Source organism: Neolamprologus brichardi, chromosome 4, assembly GCF_056152115.1.
Source record: "Neolamprologus brichardi isolate AB-2024 chromosome 4, ASM5615211v1, whole genome shotgun sequence".
Classification (NCBI taxonomy): domain Eukaryota; kingdom Metazoa; phylum Chordata; class Actinopteri; order Cichliformes; family Cichlidae; genus Neolamprologus; species Neolamprologus brichardi.
In genome coordinates, this window is record NC_142107.1 from 15,191,358 (window position 1) to 15,200,655 (window position 9,298).

The following is a 9,298-nucleotide window of genomic DNA, read 5'->3' on the forward strand; positions in this document are numbered from 1 at the left end:
AAGAGCATTACAAAGATTCTTGATAAGTTCATTAACATTTTTGCTGCATTAAGGGACTAGTTGATGATCATATGTATAACCCCAATGTACACGTATTCATTACTTGCTTATAAAAGAAGCTTGCATCAAAAAGCCACACGTAACAGAAGCTGAATACATTCACAAGGGTAAATCTGTCAAAAACAATATTTCCTCAGAATCATCGCCAGCTCTCAGGAGAATCTTCTGCATCTCCTTCGATAACAAAAAAACAGATTATTTTATTTCATACCAGTTTTTCTCCACTGCCTGTGCATCACCGTGATTGATTTTCAGGTAATTCACTGAAGGCGGATGATCAAATGAGTGTCCCATAACATGGTGCACCAACAGATTATAAAGGTGACAGTCTGTCTCCCATACAAACTTCCCTAGCTGTCACAAAAAGCATGCACTTCTTTTAATAATGTGAATATTCCTAGAGAAAATTTAACTAATCCTTGCAAAGACAAATAACTGTGTCACTTCAGAGAAAGCTATCCCTGAAAGACTGAAGTCAGATACGTAACTCTGGCATGAAAAAGAAAAACTTTTTTCCAGTTGGTTTACAACTGAATGTTGAAGAAACCACACACTGTTAGAACTTCACAGTGATTTCCCTGCAGCTAATCTTGAGGATGGGAGTAAAAGTCAGTTATGTTGTATTTGAAGGCATTTTTGCCTTTACACATACTTTGTTTCAGCTTCCTTAGCCTTCCCTCGCTATTCTGTCTTCCTGCTCCCACACCCTGCTCTGGGCTCTCTGAGGCCCATGACCCATCACTTCTGCTAAGACCTCTAAGGGGCCATCCATCACTAGAGCAGCGTTGTAACCTGGGGATAGATTTCCTCTTCCCTTGCCCACTCATCAATCACAACAGGCTACTGTGCATACCCAAGCAGCTAGCGAAAGGTGGGAAAGGCCAAGCAATGTCATTCACTAAGCCAAGAAGGAACTTGCAATATAGAACAAAAAAGCATCAAACCACTTTTTTTACAGGTCAAAAATAAATAGACTAATCTTTAGATGAGGAAAAACTTGATCATACTTCTTAAGTATGCAAGTAAGCAACAGGCTATCTCTGTGTGTTTATGCATGATTAATTGTGAACATTAACTTCAATAAAAAGCTGAAGTTTAAACAGTAAATTCACCTAAGAGAGAGAATGTGCTGGAAAGTTTCTGGTCAGTAATCAGCAACTCTGTGTCAGCCGGCTTAAACAAAATAGTATCTTCACAGGTGCATCACTTACAGTTCACAAGAAGGTCACTCAAACATACAAGCAGTTTTTGAATCATACATCACTTACCTGAAGATGTTATTAAGGGGGAAAACGAGAAACCATTGATCAATTGTGAATGAAGGTACTGGAGGGGGGAGGGGGGGGGGTCACAGTGATGCAAAACAATGCAAGGAACAATTAAAGAGTCCCGTGAGAGCTTAGACGAAAGGGGAGCACTAATGTCTCACAATACACAGGAAAGAGGTGGTGATGCAACAGAGTAGAAAGAGCAAAAAAAAAAAAAGAGGGGGGAATAGGAGAAAAGCAAAGTGCAGGCACCTACAAGAAGCCATGTTCCCTGTCACTGACACCTACACAAAGAGGATGCAGTGGTGGTTAAAGCTTTTGTAAAGTCGATATAGCAAAGGCTGAGTACACTGGATGATGGGGTTGAGTCAGACAGTGCCAGGTGTCCTTTTGACATGGGCACCACTCCCCTAAATGAGTGGCTGAGAGAGCGAGTGCGGCTGTCACCAACACCCTTCCAATTAAAACCTCTAATTAATCAGAGCTATTTAAAGCAGCCCATTCATCCCCAATGGCGGGAAGCACGCTGACGAGAGGAAAGATAAACCGCACATCTTTGCTCTGATTTACCTTTTTTCTAAGCTGCCCGTTGGCATTATTGCTTTCTTTCCACAGCTATGATATGCAGCTGCTATGCACAGTTCCAAATGTAAGAATAACTGCATCTGGAGCAGGGTATGTATTTTCTTTACCTTTTTCTTTTGAGGAATAATAGGTTGCTGTATTGTATGCTTGTACTGTTGACAATCATTAATATAAGTTAAGTAAATTATGTCTTTTCCCTGCAGTATACTGACAAACAAACAGGTGATGTTAAATGTCAGCGTTGAGACATCATTAAAGATTTTTGATTAAAAATAACAATCATAAAAACTGTTTTCATATTAGGATTATACATACTGATGTTCAGTGTTTGGTAAAGGTGGAAGCTTCTAAAAATGTACAGTGGAAGTTAAACTACAGGTCCAAGCTATTTAAGAGAAAAATATAGTTTGGACAAATAAAAATGCATCAAATTGTTAATTTACATATGTTTCAAATATAACATTTTAAAAGTAACAAAAAATAGCACATCAGTGAGTTTATAATAAAGGTTTTCCACTTTTTCACATGCTGTTTATATAGTGTTCAGCAGTCTGTATGTCTCATAAGTAAAAATCTTTTGTCAGTGGAGCGATTCGCTGTTATGCACTTGCTTAAGTATGCCCATGGTGATTCTTACTGAGACTGAGATCCTTATCCATGATGACGTCGCAGTGTGAGCGCTGAGCAATACCCCCCTTTGCACATACACTACACAAAGGTCAGATGTGTGGTTTAATGAATGCTTTGTCTTCATAATAGTTAGGGTGGAAGAAGGTGATGGAGCAGGTGAAAGGGGGTTAAATTCAGTAGAAAATGATAAACATATATTTGTTTTCTGTTTATGGCTCTAAAATGATCATAGTTCCTGTGGTTAATGACATGACAACGTAGCAAAAAAGTAAATTAACAACTTGAATCACAATTATACAATCAAATGGAAAATTCACAAGATTCCCATGAAACACCCTTACTGCTTCTTTAGAAAATAAGAGGGTAAGAAGTAAGTGGTGCTAATCAAATGCACTTGATTAAAGCATCATCTGCATGTAGGACAGCCTCTATAAAAAGAGTTTTTGTGGGTTTTTTGGTCTGGAGCATTTGGGTGTGTTAACTTAATGTCACAGTCTTACCAAGAGTGGAGACCCACTCTGAAATTGGGTCATGCAAACAGGACAATGATGTCAAGCACAGGAGCAAATCTATAACATAAAGGCTGAAAAAGGAAAAGATTTTGCAATGTCAAACTCCAAACCTCAAAGTCAAAGACCAGACCTCAACCTGATTGAAATGCTGTGGCGGGTCCTTAAGAGAGCTGCACATAAATGAAAGGCTGTAAACCTCAATGAGCCGAAGCAATGTTGTAAAGAGTAGTGGGCCAAAATGATTCCACAATGATGTGAGAGACTGATACAGTCATACAGAAAATGATTACGTAAAGTTACTGTTGCTAAAGTTGGTTCTACAAGCTACTAAAATCTCTGTTTTGCATGTGACTGCAAATGTAGTTAAATTACCAGAAAGCTACTGCAAAGGTAATTTTCCACTACTGATAGTGAAAATACATCACATGATCATTTGAGAAAATAGCCCACTATTGTTTAAAATGTTCAGTATTTTCTGGTAACTAATAAATACGCATGAGTGCAAGTGACTGACAAGCAGAAAGAAGCGTGGTAATTGGTAGTATAAAAGTAAGATGTCATTATGGTCTGTATACGGTAGAATTAGAGATGCTAGGGTTTTTTTTTTTGGGGGGGGGGGGGGGGGGTTAAAGTTGGATTTCAATGTGGAACGAGGATGCTTTTTTCATTTCTAACCATTTTTTGGGGGGGGGGGGTCTTATGCATAACACATTTTCCCAAGAAATCAAAATTTCGAGCCTTATCAGTCAACATTTTAGTTCTCAGTATCATCTCAGCATCCATCTCAGTTATTCAATTTACAATAGACAAACTTGGAAAGCAAATTATTACAACAAGAGTTCTCTAGTGGCATTGGGAAAGTGGAACTTAAGCCCATTTTTCACCATTTGCTTGTAGCGTATCAAGTTTGATTGTGTACTTTGGTTTTTCTTTTTACATTTGATTCAATTAGTTTGTTTTACTACAGTTTTTAATTGTATATACCTTCACATAGGTTGTATTTTCCTTAATGTTTAAGCTTTTCCCTATTTACATGCTTTTTTTTTGTAGCATTTCCAATTTTGCTTGTGCTTTCACGTACTACATGCGCTTTCCCCATAGCGTCAGCCAGCCAAAGGCCTTCTGGAGGGTCAGATCCAGACTGCTTTGTGTCACATTGGAGAAAATGGCATTCAGTTGGCACTTAAAGTAAAGAGGTTGACAACAGTTAGTGCCAAGGTAAAGAAACAGCAGAAAAGGATCATGAAACATGTGGCTAGAAATGCCTGGAGTCACATATATACACATGAGATGCAGAATTTCCTCAAGATGAAACAATCATTTAATCACACTCAAAACTTTCTAGAAAATAAAAGGAAGGAACATATTGACACCCTTTATTTTCTCCCTGAAAAGAGCTCATTAGCTTCTTGTTCCCTCAATTGAGTTTCCCAGACAGAACTTCCTCTCACATTAAATACAGATCTCATCTCCTTGTTTTAGATTGAGACATTCAAACCCTAACCATAGCCTTAACCCTCAGAATGCCAAACAAATATAACCAAAAATATCTCATAATTAGATGAATTTTTAGTGAGCACTGAATGACCTGCAGGCATGATGCCTACCTGAAGAGATAAGTTCAGGGTGGAAGCATTGTCTCTAAATGAAAAGATTTCCATTTCCTACACCTGTACTATTTACTTTTTTTTTTACTGTTTGCATATTTATTTTTGAAAAAAATACATGTGTTTGTCAACTGCTTAGTCAAATGTCTCACCAGACAAATTGCCTCCCTCAGTTAATCACCCCTATTTACATGTAAAATCTGAACTCTGCCTATTACCCATTAAGTACCTGTCAGTTTGACTGAGGAGCAATTAAACTGAATCACCCCCATTACACAAATAAGTAGTAAGTAAGTGTTTGGCCTCTGTTGTGTGTCCTCTAATTCAATTTAAAACAGTAATTCATACAACTTGGTATTAAGAACTCAAACACTTATTGAGTCCGGAAGCACATTAAATAATATGAAATGCGAATGGCTGAATCCTTTTCAGTCTGAAGATCTAAAAAATATTCAGGGGAAGACAAAACTACTGTGAGTAATTCAGGAGGTGAGGCAGAACTTGCGTAACCATTTTATCATAAAAGAGGAAGAAATGAGTTTTACTATTACCCCAAACCAAGTTTTCACTAATCTTGTGATTGATTTTGAAAACTAGAGATGGAAATAAGTAAGGCAGGCCTGTTCCAGAGGAGTGGTTTTCAAATAAAACAGTAGGTAAGCACATGTTAGTGTTGACATAAATTAAGGTTCTCTGCTATTAGATATAGAGTCTTAATAAATTTGAGTAACACTCATGTTACAACTTTAATCTCCACTTTTCGACTTCTCAAAATAGTATTTCGAGTTTAATCTTGAATTTTCAACTTTATTCTCAAAATAAACAAGAATATTTTTTAATGCTGCCTTAATACTGCTTTGTAAAATACAAACAATGAACAAAACAAAAAACATGCTTTTTTAAAAAAAAAAGTGTTATAACCTAAAATTGTGACAGCAACATTCAAACCAAACAGGTAACGGTGCAGAGGAACAATGATGATCTGACTGAGGGAGGACAACTTTTAGTACACAGGGGCTGTCTGGGAGTGAGTCATACGTGGATTCAAGGCACCGGTGTTAGAGTAACTTTTTTTAAAAAGTTACACATCGCATTTGTAGCATACTACTCCATAAAGTACTTTTGCATTACTCATTATATGGCCTGGTGATTCTCAATTATCTGGTAATGATAAAAACCTTGAGTCAGAGTCCCACACACTGACACACATTCCTGTCATCTGAGGACAGAGGCAGACCTTTCTTTCAGTGTTTAGGCATCAACACAAAGCCAGTATTCAGGCTAGAAACCCAAACAGCATTTAACAGCTACTGCCACAGCAATTCTACAGTATAAACAAGCACCGGCAGAAATGACGTTAGAAGCAGCATTTGCTTTGTTAACTGTTTAAAATCACACTCTGGTTGTCTGGCTGGGGCCGGCATACTCTCAGCTAAATTCTCTCTAGCTTTTGTATGCATCCCATCAGCAGACACCTGAAAAAAGTCAGTGTTGTGTTAGCAGTAGTTCCTTCTAACCTCGGTGCAGTTTTCACTTTATGTTCTTGTTATTTCATGAAAAAAGGACTAATATTCATGTCTCCATCCCTCAAAAGACCTCCAGCATTCACATTCGGTTAGCCTTTGAAACTCAAGTGGAGATAATTGGAAGTGTAACATGATTAATGATTTGAGTACAGTAATCTGTTGCAGCAAACATTTAATATGATTACACAAAACACTGCAAGACACAAGTGGAAACAATTAAGGAAAGACAAACACTGTGGGGGAAGGAACAAAAGCAGGAAGTAAAACCAACAATAAGATGCATGACAACTAACTTACAAAATAAAGTGAGAATGAAAAAACAGACAGGGACAAACACGACAAAGACACCTAAAATAACAACTGTGATATGTCTCTTGTATTAAATTATTATAAAATGTCATCTGTTAAAGGGAACTGACAGCTTGTAAGGAACTCTATGACTCATCATGTTTGGGTTTTATATTTTTTCTTTGTTGTGAACAGACTGCAAGAAGAAAAATGGGACGAGCATCTTTAAAAAAGACTGTGGTATACAGTCTGTTGAGATTTCAGGGGCTTTAAAATATATATATATATATATATATATATATATATATATACATATATATATATATATATATATATATATATATATATTACAACACTGTGGTGGGGAAGTCGTATTGGAAGTCAGCTGGCATTTTGTGTTTCTGTGAAAGTAGGTGGGTCTGCTTGAACTCCTCACAGTGTCCTCTGCATACAGAATGAGTAAATTAGTATGTTGGGCTTGAACCATCTTAGAGTGAAGTTGTTTTATTTTTGTTGTATATCCAAAATCTCCAAAATGAACCTTTAACCAGGTAACCTAAACAGGTGCCATAGTCACCTTTGCCCTTGACCTAGACTCAGTAAATACATCCACTATCAGCCAAATTCCTTGATTATGAGTACATGTGTCAGAACCTGCGGCACTCTTTGTTTAAATCATGTTCTTTGTCTATTGGGAATAAAAATGAAAACACTGAAAAAGAAAATTCCTTTTGTTTTCCACAGGAAAAAAAAGAAAGAAAGAGAAAAGTGAATGGCATTTTTACACCCTGACCAGCCTGAGAAGCTGAGCAGCGGGGTTGTGGTTGTGAAGGCCGGTGCGCTTCTGTTTAAAATGAAACTTAAAAAGAAAGTTATTCACTTCTGTTGGGATTTTAAAAAAATTGACGATGATATTAAAATTAGATTCATTTTGGGGTGTTGTGGAGCCTCAGAGAGAATTACATGCCTCAGTATTACACTGATCAATATTTACTGGTTATACTCAAACAGGGTTTAGTCTAATGTTTAATCATTTATGTCTGAGTAATGAAGCTGACAACTTAGTCGAGGCAGTTTTGTGTTACTCCTAGCTCTGCTGGCTTGATGGTAGTGTTAAAATACTTTTGATTGGTGGAGCTTATTAAAAGCTCTTTGGGTCCACATATGCAGAATGGCACAGTTACGGGGGGACAAGCTTCAACAGAATGGCTGTGAGAAGACAGAAGTTGTAAACAGACAGAAAATTGGCCTCAAGCTGTGCCGCAGGAATGAACATGAGGCAGTGATTAATCTGAGGGACATTTATTTATTTATCTACAGCAAAGCTACAATTACAAAGCAGTTGACTCTGACTCTGTTGTTTATTTGTGGATTTTTGTACATGTCACAAAGCAATCGACTTGAGTGAACCGGAAACGTTATTTATTTAGAGATTGTCCTGCTTATCTTGTAAATTGCCTTTTCAAATTTCTTAATGATGTAGTTTGATCATTCTCTCGTTGACCATGCGGAGCTGATGAAAAGCTTAAAGGTTATCCTGCATATCTGTCTTTATTTTCTCTAGTGACTCCTGAAAGATCTGTTTCTTAAATCTTTAATCACCTGTGGTGCAGAAGGGTAGAGAAATAATTGCTTATTTTGTAAACCACCGCAGTAAAATGGACCTGGTGTTTCACTTAGAGTGACACATAATGCAGTTACTGAATTCCTGCCAGGCAATGCTTGTTTGGAGCATTTATGCCAATAATCAGCCAAATAAAAGCATTGCTAATGGTGACCAGGTTGTTGTCGATTTGTTGATCACCACTAGAGCGTTAAAATGATGTCTGAGCGCTATTCATTTTCTACAATCTCCAATTCTGCAAGAACAAAAACAAATATTAGTTAAACACAGGCAATTCAAAAAACCATGGCACCACATAACTAGCGTTTGAAGTCCAACAGCTAGATTCATCTTTCCCACTGGACATGAGTCAAAAGCAGCATTAATACACCAGGCACTGTTTATCAAGACAACATGTTTTTATGAGTCATTTTTTCCCTCATATTTTTATAGTGAAATCCTTTGCAGTAGATTCTGATCTATTTTTATGTAAGGTTAAAGAAACATAGTCGATTTTAAAAAATGAAATGTGAGTATCCATATCCAATTGTGGGTATCCATAATGGATGTTCTTGGTCAGTCCCACATAGGAATAAAAGTGTTGTGTAAAAATGTTAAACTTGATGAGAAACGATTATAGACACATGAAATCAAAGATTACACTGAGTGAATATATTGAATAAGACTTGCCAGAGATCTCTTAGGAATTGCAATCGTGTACTGTACGATCCTAGATTTTTTTTGCAATATGGATGTTCCAAAAACAGGAACAGCTTTGGTTATCAGGTTTCCCAACACATCAATAAATTATACAAAATTAGGTTGTGCCTGATATCTGCTTAAATAAATAAGTCTTTAAAGATTCAACTAAAATGAAACACATGAAAGCCACTGCCCAACTCTAACTCGGTTCATCCTTCAGGTAAGCTTGTTTTTCTGTCCAGAGAAACCGTTTAAATGTCTTCTCTTGTGTATCCTCCCCATTAACATCAACACAAGGGTGAGACGAGAGGTACCAGGATGCAGTGTTGTCCCCACCGAGCTGTAGGCAGACGGAGAATGTTGGCTGGTTCCTGTTAGCCTTATTTAAAAGCTGACCTTTAATGCATCTTGAGAATAAAGGCTTTGCATACAAATAATGATCTTATTCCTCAGTCAGTCAGTCTCTCAGTTTGGCCACACCAAACTGATGCACTACCATTTCTGCCAGTGATTTTTT